Source organism: Sceloporus undulatus, chromosome 6 (assembly GCF_019175285.1).
Source record: "Sceloporus undulatus isolate JIND9_A2432 ecotype Alabama chromosome 6, SceUnd_v1.1, whole genome shotgun sequence".
Lineage (NCBI taxonomy): Eukaryota > Metazoa > Chordata > Lepidosauria > Squamata > Phrynosomatidae > Sceloporus > Sceloporus undulatus.
Window position 1 is genome coordinate 120,956,525 of NC_056527.1, and position 17,618 is coordinate 120,974,142.

At 43.9% G+C, this 17,618-nt stretch overlaps 1 long non-coding RNA gene across 2 annotated transcripts in view; it reads left to right on the top strand.

The window, feature by feature from the left end:
- LOC121932959 overlaps nucleotides 1-17,538 on the top strand; it is a 19,595-nt gene extending 2,057 nt beyond the window's left edge. For both annotated transcript variants that reach the window (XR_006104437.1, XR_006104436.1), the window contains exons 2-4: nucleotides 2,857-2,944; nucleotides 10,098-10,240; nucleotides 17,479-17,538. This is a non-coding gene — a long non-coding RNA (uncharacterized LOC121932959). The remainder of the gene's footprint in view (nucleotides 1-2,856; nucleotides 2,945-10,097; nucleotides 10,241-17,478) is intronic.
- Nucleotides 17,539-17,618: the final 80 nt, after the last annotated feature.

Here is a 17,618-nt window from a genome sequence, read left to right on the forward strand (position 1 = left end):
ACAACATATTCAATAAAATCACAATATCATTACAATTAGTCAAATGTTCAGCTTGTGGTCTCCTAGGACTCCTAGATCCCTTTCGCATGTAGTCTTGTCAAGCCAGGCAGTGATGGCCCATTGAATCCCTTGTGGAATGATAAATTAACATTTTGGTTATATTGCATTGTTATTGTTGTTGTTATTATTATTATTATTATTAACCTTTATTTGTTTCAATAGGTCTGTTCCAGCTGAGACTAGCTGCTGGGTTCAGTCCAGTATAGATATAGGTGTATTCAGCTTATACACACATGCATTTGCTTTTTGGACCCCGGTGTGCTCTGACCAAGAGACCGCCTTCATAATATGGAAAAACAGAAGGGTTTCCCATTGGCAAAGGGTCAAGCAAGGCTGCGTTTTAGTTGTGGAGAGGAGTGGGACCAGCTAGTGGGGTTTCATCACAAACATGGGACCTCTTTTTCCCTTTTGGCACCAAATTGGTGTTGGCTTGAAGCGAAATGAGATCAGCTCCTCCGCAGCCCCTGAGTGTTCCCACTGTTAGTGCCGAAGCCTTAAATTCGGCTGCGTCTCCCAGGGCAAAGGCTTCCAAAGAGAATCAATAAATCCTTCTTCTCTCTCAGGCCAGACTGGATGTATCTTTGGCTCCCTTTGGTCTTTCCGATGTGTAACGTACTGTGTAAGTCTGGAGTTTCTTAAGCTCTTTGACCTGGGCTTTGCATACACACACAGTGCAGTCCTTGAAGGGGGACTTTTCCATCCCGGCCCCCCTGATTTTCAGCAGGCGCCCGTAATTTTTTATTTTAGCAGGATGGGAGTTTTGCAAGCGCCGTGAATTAGTTCATGTCTGCAAAAGAGTCGCTTTGAAGATGTCATGGTGTGTTTTAGGCAGCAAACTGCACCAGAGGCAGAGAGGGATTGCTTCATCGGCTGCATTGTCTAAGAAAAAGAAACGCTCCTTTCAGTCTTTTCGAGGCGGAGAGTAGAGTTTATTACTGTATATACTTGAGTACAAATCGATCTCATGTATAAGTCGAGGGCAGGTTTGGGGGTCAAAATTAGGGATTTTGATATGACACACAGATAAAACTTGGGGTCATGTAACAAAGGATCTAAAGGATGAAGCCAACGAAAACAGTTTCAAAGGAATTACAAAATTGCAGGATCCATAATAAGAATACGAATAAGAAGTCTACTCAGATTTTGGGGGTCAAATTTTTGACTAACATTTCTAGACTTATGCATGAGTATTTACAGTATGTTAATTCAATAGAAGCTTCTGATGCTACTTATATTGCTTAGCATCCACCTCAGAGTTTCAAACCAGTTCACCTATTGATGCTCAGTGATGAGAAATAAAATGCAGACTGATGAGCAGTTGTTATATTTGGAAGCAGTAGCAGAAAACTCAACTCCCTTCTTTATTAGTTCCCTAAAAAAACACACACACATCACAAAGAGTGTATCCCCATTGCAGAAATGAAGCAGTTTGACACCACTTTAACTGCCCTGACTCTTTCCTATAGGATCCTGGGATCTGTAGGGATTTTTTGTAGAAAACCCTCTAACCGGTTTGCCTTAGGAGGGTCTCACAAGACCCTCGGGAGAAAAGCGGCATAACAATGAAATAAATAAATAACATTAGGGTCATCGTAAGTTGGAAATGACTAGAAGGCGTACATGACAACAACTGGAAAATCTCATGTTTAGGGCATTCTTTCCCAGCCTTGAGGGTTCAGGAGGGAAAGGATGGTCTTTGGAAAACCGACAATAAGATTTTGAGTCTGAGAAGGGATGACTGGGCACCGACTCTGAAAGTGTTTGGCTCTGAGACATAAGAGACAACTGTCCCTTCCAGAAGAAGTGGCTGAAAGAGTCATAAATCCGTCACCAGGTTTATTTAGTAGGAAGCCTGCTCTTTGCCCCAAAGGAAGCGGTGGCTGACTGTGCTGCCCATAGCCTTTGCCCATTGTCAGACCGCTTTTGCAATCGCCTCCTTTGTTGCTGCTGTGTGCCTTCGAGTCATTTCCAACTTACGGAAACCCTAAGAGTTTTTCCGGTGCATTTTGGGCCCAGGAAAGGAGACCGCCACAATTTCATTGGACAAAAATAGCAAAACATGAATGATATGAAGACTCTAAACATGATTATTTCAACCGGAACTGCTCTTTAAGTGACATCCAAATAAGTGGCTCTGCCTTCCCTTAGCACACCTGAGTTTTCAATGCCCTGCTTTCATTCCAAGCTTGCATTGCTCAATCCTTATTTCCAATATTTCAGGGAAGGATGCTTATATGAAAAGGTTAAGGGAGATTCCAGGAATACTGAATTCGAGAAAAGCCAGAGCAGACCTTGCACAGCTTTCCAAAGCCTTTCCACTTCCAGCAGCAGCAGCAGCAGCAGCATTTTCCCCTGCCTTTGGTGTGGGAAAAGGCCTCCCTTTGTTCTCCTCCTGTGGTTTGCTTTAATTTGCCACAGGCCATTAGGGACCAGTTTAGGGCTCAGGGTCTTATTACCATCCAGCTGTTCTGGGAAGGAAAGTCAATAACAAAAGGACTCTCCTTCCCTTAACCTATTAGCTCAGTTAGCTAGTGATGGCTTTGCCTCTGCAAAGGAAAAAAGATTCATATTCTGGGTTGCTGTATTGGCCATAGAGCAAAGTACAACTACATCCAAAAGGGACAAAACAGTGATACCTTTAATTGGCCAACCAAAGTGCACAAAATACATGACACACGCTTTTGAAGCTCCACTGGCTTCTTCACCAGGCAAAGGTGTTAAAATAACTATAACATGACAATTTACCTCACCGGCTTGCATTTTCTCAAGGTGTTGTTGGTGTGTTGTTCTCTGTAGGGATACCTACGGACGAATGGCAGTCATGACTGGTGGGAGAAGAACTATGAAAACCCAAGGGACAAAGAAAGCAGTGCAACCAGACCTGGTGAGAGACGCTCTTGCAGAGGTGCAAAAGCTTAATGGGGGAGGATTGTCATGTTCTGGGCCCTTATGCAAAGGCTTTAGCTCTGGTTACTGCTGCGGCCAACTGACCAGCTGGTCTTTAGACAATGTGAGGAGTGGTCTAATTTAAGGGCTGTGAAGTCACTCCACTGGCATCCTGCAAATCTGCTCTCTCTCTCCAAGGACCAGCATGTTTTCCGGGCAGAGTTTCACTAATGGCCATCCTTTGTAAGGCAGGAGGCTGGAAGGCTTCCATCTGAAGTGTATACAACATCCCATGGGGATGCCCCAAAACTGGATGTATTTCTCTCTGTTGGCGTATGTGCCTTCTGGGCTGCATCCACGCTGCAGAAATAATCCAGTTTGACACCACTTTCACTGTCATGGCTCCGTCCTGTGGAATGCTGGGGGTTGTAATTGGTTGTGGCACCAGAGCTCTCCGACAGGGAAGGCAAAATGTCTCAGAAAACCACCGTTTTCTCCGAAAGGTGTCTGCAGCACCTGGGATTCCTTGGAGGTCTCCAATCTAAGTACTAACAAGAGCTTAGCTTCCAAGATCAGATAGGATCTGGTGCCTTTAGGGTATTTAGACTTTTTTATTTATTGAATGTATGCCCTACCGTTCTCCTGCAATGTGCTCCAAGGTGGTTAAAAGGTTTTCCCTATTGCTCCTTGCAATCCTCATGAGCCCTCCCAGGACTTGTCCATCAGAGCTGTGTGTATGTGTGTTTTGTACTGTCTTTGCTGAGTTTGTGCCTTTCTCATGAGTTCATTCTCCACAATTAGCAGGGTCACATTCCTGACCCCATGAATGAAATGACTTCACCAGGTTGCCTATATTTTCCCTGGGACACGTGGCTGAATCCAGGCAGGAGGCCAGGGCCCAGATATCAAGATGATAGCCACCCAAATTCTGGCTCCCTTGGATGGCACACATCATTCCAACATGCCATCCTTGCTACTGGGCTATTGTTACAGCTGCCGGGCTGTTATTTCCTGAAGAAAGAGAGGCAGTCTCTTTTCTCCTCTGTAAACACGCTCATAGTGTCAAATCAGTCCAAAAACCTTTACACACAAAACCACCTCTGACTATTCCTTGCCTAAGAAAACCCTATGAAACTCATGGGAAAAGCTCCTTTGAATAAAATGTGGAGCTAATTCACTGCACCACTGACATGATGGGACCTCCCCAGCTACACTGCATACAAATAGGATGAAAACATTTCTTAATCTATGTACCATCCTGGGAACCAAAAGCGGTTGTGGCATGATTTGGTGGGAAATATTCCCCATATTTCTCTGCAGAATGCATGGAACGTCTTTTGGTCTCCATGCATTTTGCCAACAAAAATGTATTCCAGATGGACCTTCGGTGGCCTTTCAGGTGGCTAGGCAGCAATGGTGTGCATCATTCAGTATCTCTGCCTCTCTGGTTCCTCATTGACCTACCCACCCAGATGTGAAATCCTGTGATTTCACACACAGTTTATCAGCCTTCGTCTTCCATCGGGCAACACTTGTGTGTTGTTGGTTGTTGGGTGGTTGATGAGCCTCTCCAGCAACAGCAAGACACAAGGATTTGCATCAGAAATACTCTGAAAGTACCACTCTGACTCACCCTGATGCAAGGGAAGGAAATCATGGTCACAGTGTTGCAAGCTATGGAAGAGGTGAAGATCTATCTCTTTCTCCCCAATGATTTCCTCTCGTGCCACAGCACAGGGACAACAACATCATCAAGGGACTTTAGGCACAAACTTTGGGAACCACTGATGTAACCCTAAATCAGATTATCTGTTGTCTGTGTTGTATGTATTCAGACCATGGGATCTCGTATGCACCCCGAAGGGCTCAGAATGTATTTCAAGGTGCAGTATTTGGCATCCTGGGTGGGAAAAGCTACTTTAAGAAAGCAAGTTTCTACTTCTTTTAGCTTTGGCAAGAAACACTAGAGTGAAACAACAGTAATTATAATATTGTCCAGCTTGCAGAAAGCAGGGCCTGTCTCTTGGACACAGGGGCAGCAGCTGTGTTGCAGAAACCTTATCCTGGCATTTAATGAGCTTCTGTGCTCAGAAAAAGCAGCCAGACGTCATGGTGGTAGACACAGGGCTCCCACTTCACGCATGGGGGCAGATATTTTTTGCCCTGTCACACATTCTCCAGATAGCTCAGCTGCCTTTTTGCATTTCTGTGGGTGGTGGGACCTCATGGCTGTTTACTGCCACCTTCTTTGTTATGAAGCCTCTTACCCAACATCAGCCGCAGTGGTGATGGCCAGCTCTTCGGTCCTGAATCTGCACAACTCATCAGTCCCAATCAGCATTGTAGCACTGTTGAAACTAACTGAAAGAAAAGTTGGCAGCATGAGCTTTCCTAGGCTTAAGTCTACTTCCTCAGATCCATTTAGATGCAATAATAATAATAATAATATGCAGAGGGATCTTGTAGCACCTTTGAGACTCACTGAAAGAAAGAAGTTGGCAGTATGAGCTTTTGTAGACTTAAGTCTACTTCCAGATTTAAGTCTACAAAAGCTCATGTTGCCAACATTTTTCTTTCAAAGGTGCTACAAGATCTCTCTACATACTGACTCTACAGACTAACACAGCTATATCTTTGGGTTTCTTACTGCCTCTGCAACTTAGCTAGGTGTATTCAATGTTATGTTATACTGTATAAAAAGCCATACAATACAGGGTTCTGCCAGTAAGAATTAAATCTGAATGAATCAATCCAAATGAAAATACAGTCATCCCTCCACGTTTGTGGCTTTGACTTTTGCAGATGTAATTATTCATGGATTTGATTAATATGTTCTATCTAGGAATCCTCAGCACAACTCTGTGGTCAATGTCCATCAGAAATTGCGCTGGAGTACCTAGAGATTCTTAGAGAAAACACTTCTCTAGGCAGTTGTAGGTCCTCCAATGCAATTTATGGTCAACGTCCAGCCAACGTCAACCACCGACTTGTGCTGGAGAACCTAGAGATTGCTAGAGGGAACCCCAGTGTACAGGGCCCACTATACAGGACTGCCATACTAGGGGGAAAGCATTCCTCATTCCACACCAGCTTTCTTTGTTCCTTGTTCCCTTGGATACTATCAGGGTACTGACCTACACACACATGCGCCAGCCTGCTAAGCAAGGAAGCAGAGCCATCTCTTCAACAAATGTCAAATTGATTGGCCCCAGAGCTCATTTGAGACTTATGGGCAGAAGAGCCCAAAGCAATGCAGCAAAGTTGATTTGAAAACTCCAGTCACACAAGAGGGGCCTCACAACCTGCTCTGTCCTCTCCCGGTTGAGGATTGTTGTGGTCTTTAACTGCAGATCTTTTTGTCTACCAAAGGCGTTTGTGTGCAAGATGCAACCAAAAGTGGCAGCAAGTCCTCTCTTGGTGTAGAAAAACCGGGATTTTCTAAAAAGCCTTAAATAGTGCACATGTTCCTTCATGTTCCCCATTGACTTACAGCAACCCCTTCCCTTTTGGGAATGAAGATCTGGGCCCTAATATTATTTCCAAATGCATCTAGTGAATATCTTCATCCCCATCCTCTTTTCCTCTGGCTAATAAAACCTGAAAAGAAATAAAACCTGCCCACCGTGTGGCTAAGAAGCAGGATGCTGGATGGGACCCAGGGCTGAGCTTTCATCCATGCCATTTCCTTGGGTTGCCAGATGCCAAGAAGCATAACGTCTCTTGCTCTCCAGGCTTTTGGAGCAGGGGATTTAAACGGAAAGAGCAAAGACGACTTGTCTTCCTCCTGCTTTACTACTGGGGGATTCCTGCCAATGTTCATCCTCTTTGTCTCCTTGCCCTCTTTATCATCCTTCCCCAGTCCCTTAGAGATCTTCTTTAGATGTCTCTCTTAACTTGCTCCCTGTTTTCTATGAATGCTGGCGTTCGGCCCAGGAGGATTAGGGGATATACTTGAGAGTCCTGCAGAGACAGGAGGTGAAGGAAGCAATGTTCCTGGATACGGTTCTGAGCTAGTGGAGCAACCCAACCAGCCCCAGGCATTACATCTCTGCTTACAAATTCAGCTTGCCTCTCTGAAAGTGTCTTGCATGTGGGTTTAAGTTTTGGAAACCAAGGGCCCTTCCACATTACATAGTTATAGCACCACAGTTCTACTTGATCTGAAATGACTACTTCCTGTAGTTTGGTGAGGAGGCACCAGAGGTCTTTGCCTGAGAATCATAAATCCCTTTCCTAAACTGCAGATCCCTGGGGAAAGGGCCATGGCATTTAAAGTGGAATCATAGCACTATAGTTTGTGTCATGTGAAAGTGTGTCCCAAGTACAGTATTGCCAGATGGGGAGAGGGTCAGTTCTCAGTCTTGGCCCAGTTATTTGCCATAGCACATGATTGTCCTCACTTGTGTACCTTGCGTTTAGCATGCTTTGTTCTGCTAGTGTTCTTTGGATGGTAAAGACAGGCTTGGGAATACCCATTTCCCCTTCAATGTCTTCTTATTTACCCCATTGTTGTGCTGCAGCTGGAGATTACCCCCTGGAGTGAAGATTGCATTGGCAAGCAGCTTAGTCATTTCATTTCACAAAAAGCCAACAATTACCGCTCTGAAAGCCATTGTCAAAAGAAGGTTAAAAGTCAGTTGATAACAAAAGGACACATAATGAATGCAATGCAATAAGCATGTTTTATGTGCTTTTCTAATGGGGGAAAACAAAGTACAGGTAACATGATCCTTCAGACACATTACAAGTACAAATTACCTTTGGGAGTATATGTGTGTGCATATATTTTAATGAGAGAGGTTTTGCATCTCCTTTTCAGACATGATTTTATCAAGTCTGTGTGTTATGGTGCTCCATAGAAGCACAGCATCTGGTTCCAGCCACAGACAGTCACTCCATTTACATTTTATTATTGCTACCATAACCCAAATAAAAGATACCATAACCCAAACGGAAGCACAGGAGATAGTTTTATAGATCCATCCCATAGATATTCTCTGACGTTCGTCCAAAACCAAGTTCATGAAGTTGTCCTTTAAAATCTTGTGCAACGAAGAGTCTGGGATTAAGACAGACACTCTGTGAAGTAGTTTTTTAATGTGTTTTGGGGGCTGTGAAGTGTATCTCCACCAGTGAAAGTCACAAATGACTGGGAGCAAGGCTGGGAAAGATCCCTTCTTCAATCCTTGGAGAACTGCTACCAGTTGAAGGTGCAACTATTTGACTAAAAGGGTCTTTGACCAACGTAAAGCAGCTTCAACAGTCAAAGAATGAATCTGCCCTGGGATGTGATAAAAACAAATCATAAAATATGATAACTGTGTAATGTGGAAGGGCCCTTAGTTTCCAAAACCTAAGTCCGCATGCAGGATACTTTCAGAGATGCAACTTAATCACAATGTAAACCCTTAGTTTATAAATTCCCTTTTCCCAAATTGGACTAGTGATCCCTGAAGTCTCCCTCATTTGGAAGTGGGACACACAGATAGGAAATCTATGATCTTTTGTCCTTCACACCCCTGACTTTTTCTTTGGGTTTAACATATAGATAAGAAGGGGAGTTCTTTGCTTGGTTTAAGTGACTGTTGTTGTTGTTGTTGTTGTGTTCCTTCAGGTTGTTTCCAACTTACAGTAACCCTAAGGCAAACCTATCATGAGGTTTTCTTGGCAAGGTTTGTTCAAAGGAGGTTTACCGTTGCCTTCCCCTAAGGCTGAGGGAGTGTGACTTGCCCAAGGTTACCCAATGGGTTTGATGGCTGAACTGGGAATTGAACCCTGGTCTCCAGAGTCATAGTCCAACACACAAACCACAATGCCATGCTAGTTCTCACTGGCTTAAGTTATGAACTCCTTGCAAACACCCAAAGGTCCTGGTGGCAGGATTTCACATACTATTTGTTTTGATAAATTTATTAGAACAAGCATAGCCATCCCCAGAGAGGCCCAAAGTGTTGCTGAACGGTAGACAGAGAGGATGTGATCTGAACTATGATGTTAAATTTTCCAAGTGGTATAAAAGCTGGACTCTGAGAAACATTCAGTGTCTCAGTTTGGACCTTTCCAGGTGGACCTGTTTTTTGCTGCAAAAAGCAACTTTTTTCCTTACACCTTACTCACTATTCTGCAAATTTGGACCCTTTTAGCTGGGCAATAAATCTCATTCTTGCGACAGGATGAACTTCATGAACCCCAAACTAGTTTCCAGAGTGGTAAGGGTCTAGTGAGAGCCAGTGTGGTATAGTGGTTTGAGCATTGGACTATGACTCTGGGGACCAGAGTTCGAATCCCTGCTTGGCCATGGAAACCCCTGAGTGAGCTTGGGCAAGTCACACTCTCTCAGCCACAAATCTTGTTGAGAAAACCCCATGATAGGGTCACTTTAGGATCTCTGAAAGTTGAAAACAACTTGAACAGGCATAGGCACAGCATTCATACTAATATCTTGGGTTCCCAAACAAGTGTTAAAAGGAGAGGGAGGCAAGAGCCAATGAACACACTGTCTTTATGGAAGTTGCATGCCAGATTTCCAAAAAGCAACACAAACATGTTTATAATTTATGACGGAACATATTTTCCCCAATTTAAGTGGTTTGGATCAGGTAGGGGGTGACCCAGATGCAATGTTTTGGAGAAATAACTCCCCTTCAAAACAATTCCCCTCATATTTCCACTGTAATAAAATGAGGGAAGAGATGTGGACAACAGGGAAAAAAGAGAAAAATATACATAACACTTGGATGGGAAAACATGAAAGACATACGGTAAGAAGGAGAAACAATTAAAAGCAGTTAATTTTCCCTTTTCAAATGTCATTTAAAACAAAATTGGCGGTTGTTTGAAGGGAAGGGAAAGGAATTACATTTGAAGCAAGATACTGTATCGAGTAAGGGGAATAAATTACGTTTATTTAGAGAGTTACTTTCCAAACTCTGAAGTGCAGAAATATTTTCCAAACACTGTTCACACACAGACACTATGGATTAGCGGCTTCTGTTAAACAACATTGGCCTGTTTGTAAGCTGGCATTTTATCAAGACATTTCTTTCTTTCTCAAACCTTTCCCTGCACAGAAAATTAGCATCTCAGGGACTAAGGTCTTTTGTTCTGTCAGACTGGCACATAATTTGCTTTTCTCTCTCCTTTTTTTTTAGAGCTTCAGGGCTTCTCTGGAGCTCTTTCCTCGTGTCCCAGAGGAGCAGCCGAGCGAGGAAGGAAACCAGGCCGGCCTTCTTGATAAGGGGCTTACGTTGGCCCAGCGCCAGGTCCAGGGTGCCAGTTCCTGCCAGATTACGAGGTGAGCTCCAAACGGAAAAGAATGGGCTCCTTTGTGCAGGAAGGCCATGCTTTCCACATTGGGATGGAGGAGGCAGGTAGGATGCATGCATGACGCATGGAGAGCAAAATAGCAGAAATGGGGAGGAAAGACAGTGTGCAGTTAAACTGTGGGATTCACTGCCACAAGGTGGTTACTACTCATAGGAGATCCTCAGACGGGAAAAGGACATCCTTGTCCCGTTCTTCCCATGTGATTGTGGGACAGACTTTCATGTTATGTTGCACTTATCCAAACACTGCCCCGTCCAGGAAGCGTGATTGACTGCAATTGTGACGGCGCCCCGATCCTGTCATTGTCCCGTCATTGAAGTGGAATTGTCCTGGCACTTTGTATTAATGGGTTGAATCTCCATTGTCCACACACATCCTGAATGCACCCAATGAAGTTTTGTGGGGAGCTGCCAAAAAGCCACTTCGTCTGGGAAGATCAATATGAAGTTTTATGCCACGTTTAAAAAAAAAAACTGTTTTAAAAAAGAAAGAGTGAAAGAGAAGGAGAGAACAGAAAGTTTAGGGAAGTTAAGTGATGTATGAAAGATATAAGATTATTTCATTTTTATATCACTTTTCTCCCAAAAAGTCAGCCAAGGTGCCTCACAAGATAAAAACACTTTAAAAACTTCACAAATGTTTTTTAAAAAACAATTAATGCAGTTAAATAATACAGTTAAAATAGTATACAGTTAACATTAAAAACATACAAAAATTAAAAACATAAAATTGGGAGTTGGGCAACATTGGGGAACACAAGGGAGATTTCAAGGGCCACAGAAGCAGAGTCCAAGGGCCACAGTTTGCCCATCCTTGCATTAAAACAAGCACCTGCGATGTGGAGTCCTGGGGCTGCATTTGACCACAAAATTGTTCCTGTGGCCTTTGACCCCTTCAGACACCCCAGACCACTGCTAAGTCAGATCTCAGCCAGAGCATTAGACATTAGGTGATGCTTTTTGCCTTGACATTTCATGTGTGTGTGTGTGCTTGCAGGCTTTCCCTTCCTTAGCCATCCCCCATCTGCCACGCAGAGAGAGTCCTGGAGCCCTCAAATTGGTTTACGGTGGCAAAAATTCCCTGTAAGCAGATGAAAGAATCAGGAGCTGCTAGGTAAGCTGGCAGTGTTGCCTTAGGCCCATTAATATGGCACGTTGTCTCCAAGATCCCTCGCTAAGAGCTGGGCAAGCTCCCCATAGATCCGCTTAGCAAGCCCACACGCCATCTGTCACAAGCCGCTGCTGGGGGTGGAAAGAGCAAAGCCAAGCAAAAGTGCAGGCAACACACCGGATGATGGGGGCTTATGCTGGCTGGGGGTTTCCCAAGTGACACTTAAAAGCAAAAGACTGGCCCAAGTCGGAAACATAGATGTAACATGCTCCCTTGCTAAACCAGCCCTTTGACGGTTCAGACTGACTGTACTGATTTTGCCATTTTCTATAAGGGATACCATGTTACTATGCCATTGTATTTAATGGGACTTGAATATCCACGGATTTTGGTGTCCATGGGAGAAACTGGAACCAAATCCCAGTGGATACCAAGAGCCCATTGTATAAATCCACTTCTTCAGATGCAGTACAGACTGACGTTTATATCCATGAAAGCTCATGCTAAAATAAAAACTAGTTAAGTCATAAATGTGCTGCCACATTCCGTTTTTCTCCCTCTTTTTCCCTCCATGATGATACTTCCAAGAAGACATCAATATTTTGTTATCCATGAGCGAGTGGCAATTCTGTGCCTCCTCCTTCCAGGGCTAAAACAGAGCAAGAGGGATGCCTATTCCCCTCCTCACTCCTCCTGCTCCACTTCTTATTAAAAAAAGATGAAATACCCTGATGGTGGTTGTTCAGGGCAAAGCACAATCTGGAAAGGTGAGGTCAGAGCATACCACTTTCCAAAGGCAGGGCCATTATTCTTGCTGTCAGAGTAGCAATCAGGCCTGGATTAATTTCAGGAGATTAACACAGAGAGAGGGAGAGAGCTCTTGTTAACATTAATTAGAGATGGTTTGGATTGGAAGAAAGGAGGAGAATGGAAGGGCCCTGCCTCCTGGGATCTTGCATCTTTGGAGAGGATTGCAAGCACTCGTTTCATTTAGTGCCTTTGCATGGCTTGTTTTCACTTTTCAAGGGAGAGTGTTTAAAAATGGAAACACACACACACACACACTCAGGGGAATCATTAACCATCATTAATGATCCTTCCATTTCAGCTGTTTTGGAGGATTTAAAAATGTAAACCTTGCACCATTGCAATCTTTCCAATAATGTCCCACACAACTGTGAGTATGAGTGAAGAGTGTGTGTGTGTGTCATTCATACACAAAGTAATGTTGGACATTATTGGAAAGATTGCAGTGGTTCAAGGTTTTCAGTTTTAAATCATATATGTATATTGGGGTGCCTCCTTGTGTACCCTGAAAGTGAATTTCTAACCCAGTATAGGTCAACGTCTTTTGTCTATTTTCTTTCTCAAGGGTCCCCAACTAGATCACCTTTTGTTTTCCCCAAGGAGGAAACTAGTGGAGTTTTCTCTGGAAAGGTTCAGGAGCACTTTTCCTTCCAAGTGAAATGCCTCCATGTGGCATTTTGTGTACCTATAAATCTTTCCCTTGTTGTAGCCCCGCCTGATCTGTAGTTGCCTTGCCGGACTCTCTCTGGGAGCCATGGCCCTCTGTGCAAACAGGTTTATTGCTCAGCGTCTCAGATTCTGAGCTGAATGAACCCCAGCAGTTGGAATGGGTGAATGGGTCATGGGAACTGCCTTCAGTCTGCCATTGATTAGCTTTGTTAAAATGCACACACACACACTCCTTTCCCTCCCACTTGACAAACACAGATAATACCTAAAGGCTGCAGAGACTCCATTTATCAGAATGAATGTCAGGAGGAGTGATCATTTTACACACAGAGGAAACCTGAAGCCAAAGAAAGTTTCAGGAGGTTGTTGCATACCCTCCAATATGTTATAATTTGATATGTAAACCGCTTTGATCTGGAGGAAAGGTGGTATATAAATAAAGGTTTTATTATATTATTTATAATTGCCCTGATTTGGGAGGCTCAATGAGGTATGCAGAACTATGATTTTGTTGACCCCATGTATAAGATCTCTTTAAGTCCCCACTGTTCTCCACTGCTCTGTTCTGATCCTACAGGCTTAGGCCCATGGCCTCTGGTTAAGAGTCCAAGCATCTGGCTTTTGGTCTTTCTCTCTTTCTACTGCCTTTGTGTTTCCTAACATTACTGTGTTTTCTAACGATTCATGTCTTCTGATACAGCTGACTATTCACTGAGCCCTGGACCTACTATAGAGCCATTTTAGCACCTCTATGGCTACTCCATGCCTGGTGGAGAGAGGAAGGAGCTTGAAGAAGCATCTGGCTATGACCATGTAGCCAGACACAAAATGATTGCATCACCTGTTCAGAACTGCTGGATTCCCAGGAGGTCTTACTAGGTAACACAGTCATTTTGTACCTGGCTACAGGGACCCAGCCAGCGAGACACATCTCCAATTCTTTGTGTTTTCCACCAGACACAGAATAGCTGTGGGGTGCATGCTGCAGAGGCTCTGCAGTGAGTCTGACAGGAAGATTTTGGTCTGGTGTGGAGGGAAGTTGGGAATACCAAAGTCCAGGGTGAGCAAAATGACATGCATAGGCCACTAAGGAGATTCTGCTAACATTTCCAGTCCTCTTGCTGCTTTACACTTTCCAGATCAAAAGCTTTGCTGCATCATTTCCCCTCCTGCCATCCTGTTTGAGAAATCCTGCACCAGGTCCGACCAAGGAAGGAGGCGTGCCATGGATATTTGCAGTATTCCTAATATGGGGTGGGTTCTGTGCCCCAAAGCCCAGCGAATGTGGAGGACCTATTATTATCACCAAATAGTTACCAAAGCAGCCAAATCCCTGCTCCCTTCCACTTTGCTGTCTTTGCTGCACCAAATGCAACGGTGCTCAGCGTGGGTGAAGTGGGTCACCGTTCCACGGCAGGCCCAAGATAAATATCTCTGTGGTTGGCTGGGATGTAACCAAAGTGGGTCAGGAAAGAGTTAATGATTACAGGGAGAGGAGTGTTTCCAAAGTCTTGTGGTTTGCCACCTGCCCTGCCCTGTGTTGTTATGAGCATGGATCACCTGGCATTCCTCTCGTAAACTGAGAGCTGCAACTGGTCTTACCCGAAAGTCTGGAAGATTGAGTTGTTTCTTAGATTGACAGGAGCAGGCCTTGCCAGCCTCCGGTGGTGTTAGCAGGACTCCCTGTACTCCATGGCAGGAGACCAATGCCCATTATGGCCCAGTTTTTGCAAGATGGAGGAAGATGATAATCCCTAATAATCAGCCTCTGTGCAATGTTGCAGAAGAATTGTTATTCTGCAGGGAAATAAATGTGGATCTTTTCCTCTCTGCAAGTTTTCTGCTCAGAAAATGGCTTTCCTTTTTTGGAAAACAGTTTCCTGTAAGGAGAAGAGAAAACACTTTTTTGTACAAAAACTTCATGGGGATTTCTTCACAGAATCATTTCTTTGCAATACTTCAGACTGTTCAAATCGGGAAGACTATATGACAGAGGGATATTCATTTTCTTCTGCAGAAGAGAGAAAAGTACAGTGATGATTCCTCCTGACTTGCAAAGATGAAATAATGGGGGATTTCCAACCTTACTGTCTCATGTCCTGATAGACAGGATGGTGGTAGCCATGCCTAGTTCTTGCCTCCTGTGCCCCTGGACACTAAACTGTGGACTTGGGCCAACCTCCCCGATGCCATTAATGTAGGTTTGACTTCTGTGTGAGGAAGAAAGATAGGCAGAGCCTTCTCATCTGTCCCAGAAAAGCATCAGAGTTCAGGTTAGGTTTGCCAACTGACCAGACAAATCACAGCCTGGTTTGCTTTTATGCCGATGTCCCAAAAGTGGGCAGTGAAAGCTTTTGAGAAATAGCATCACCTGCAAATATTGTCACTTTCACCAAGCAGCTGTTCAATGCACACGGCCATTATGAAAGTTGCCACCCTTAGTCCAGATTAATTTTTCCAGACTGCCAAGCCGTATGCCCCAGATTTGGGTCTTAAACAGGATTAGAATTTGCCCAACTGCAATAATGGGCATTGTCTTTTCCCAATCACAAATGAGGTTGGATATTTCTCTTTTGGGGAAGAAAATTCTAGCATCGCTTTTAGTGAGATGATGGGGAAGAAGATAAGGATGAGTTTTGCAATTTGTGCAGCAGGAGTAGAAAAGTATAAAAAATGCTAGGATAAAACAGTTTTCATGAAACATTGGCATCTATGCAGAAAATATGGTTTGCCATTCACAAAAAACTGGGGGAACATAAGCCTGAAAAAGTTGTTGAAAATGGGGATGTAAAAACCTTGTGGGCCATCAAGATTCAAACTGGCAATTAGAACATCATATGCCCAGGCGTAATTATGGTTGAGAATAAGATAGCTGGAGTTATAGCATTGTTTCTGTCAGGACTTGCCTTCTGCATGAGCTCAAGTCCACAGTAGGCAAGCCCATGTAAGGGGTGGCCAACTGTACCAGCCAAAGACACTTGTCCTGTAAAAATCCCACTTTTATAGCCTCACGTGATAAAGTCCCAAGTCTTGCAGACTCAGCATTATTGTCTTTTCCAGTGAGTCATGTTGTCTCGTGGTATGTCTGAAGTATGACAGCCTCAGTTGCGTCATCTTGGCAGTCCGTGGCATCCATAGGACATTCCTCCTTCGCCACATTTAAGACTCAACAGGAGGACGTCTGTTCAAAAGCAATGAGGCACTGGAACATTTCATGGTCAGCCCCACTTTAATGTCAACCCACCATGTTGATTCTCCAGTTCCTCTTGGAGATATGACTACATTCCCCACCTTCCCTTACCCTTTTGCCAGGCAATAACAAACCCAAACTGTACCTGTTAATACCCAATATAAACATTGTCTGGGAACAAGCAGCAAACAGCGCCGAGGCAGGAACATCAGCAAGCTTAAGAGTAGGGCAAGAGGCGAGGCTCTTAAGGGAAGGGGAAATAATAAAAAGGGGTGGCCAAAGTATGGCCCTCCAGATATTGCTGGATTGAAGCTCCCAGCCTTCCTCACCATTGGCTAGGCAGGCAGGAGTTTTTGGGATTGCCAGCTCAGGATTGTGAGATTTTGGGAGTCTGAGGCCTGATGATGCCACAAGAGTGATGTGACAATGTGGACATCCCTGGCAATGTCAAGGCATAGCAAAATGGCGTCCCTTGTACAAAATGGCAAAATGCTTTGGGGCATTTATATTTAAAAAAAATATTTTCACACTGTGGATGGCTGAATCCCTAAATACATGGATATGGAGGGCCATATTAGGATTGGATTGGGAAAGGCTGCCTCAGGTGTGTTCTCTTTTGGCCAGGAAATGCTTTCCTGGTGTCCTGGAAAGGAATGTTTGTTAGGCAACCAATTGCAGTGGCAATTTTAACTGTGGAACCAGGTAAAATTAAGAGGGGGAACAGGCCCAGCAACTGCTGTTGGCTGGAATGCTATTTGTTCTTCCGCATCCATCCAGTGCATATTTCAGTCTGCTATTTTTGAAATGTTTAATCTGTTCTTAATATTGGGTTTTGGCATTTTTGAGCCAGCTTCTAATTTTCGCCTTTTACATTGCATAGCTTTACAATTAATGGTGACCATTTAAATTCCACAGACCTTTTAAAAGGAAAGGTCATTCTGATGTGGGTTTGTTTTTTCCAGAAAGTACGGCTATAATTGAATGACAATTTTAAAAACTCAGGTTGTTTAGTCATTGGGCCAAAGCTGGAAAATCTTTTGAGGCAACAATGCAGACTTCTTGGTGGTGTGCTTAGCAAGCTGGACTTTGCAAACTGAGGTTTCAGTCCTCAATAAACTGGTCAGTCTTTCTCTCAGCCTTTTGTCTACTTAAGGACATGATGTGGTACATAAGGAAGGAAAAGGAGAAAGGTAATTACAAAGAAGAACAAGAGTTTTTGCAAATCTTCCATACCTTTCAAGTATAGTTGTCTGTATTTAAAAACAAAAGCAAACCCCAAAGACAATAATTCTCACACCCGTTTCAGCTTTGCAAGGACACAGGAGTGATCTGTCAGGACCATAATCTTGATATAGTTCACCGAGCAAAGCAGCTGATGGAAAACAAAGCAATTACAACGTGGTCCATCCTTTGTTATTTGCCTCCAGCAGGTTTGGGGAACACCTTGTGAGATGAAGTTGGATGCCGTACCTGTCCTGATAAACAACAACAGGTGAGCCTTGCACATTCCTTTTCTGCATTCCTTTTTGTCCCGAATTGTTCCTTGGTTCTTATGGAGGGGTTGAGGCAT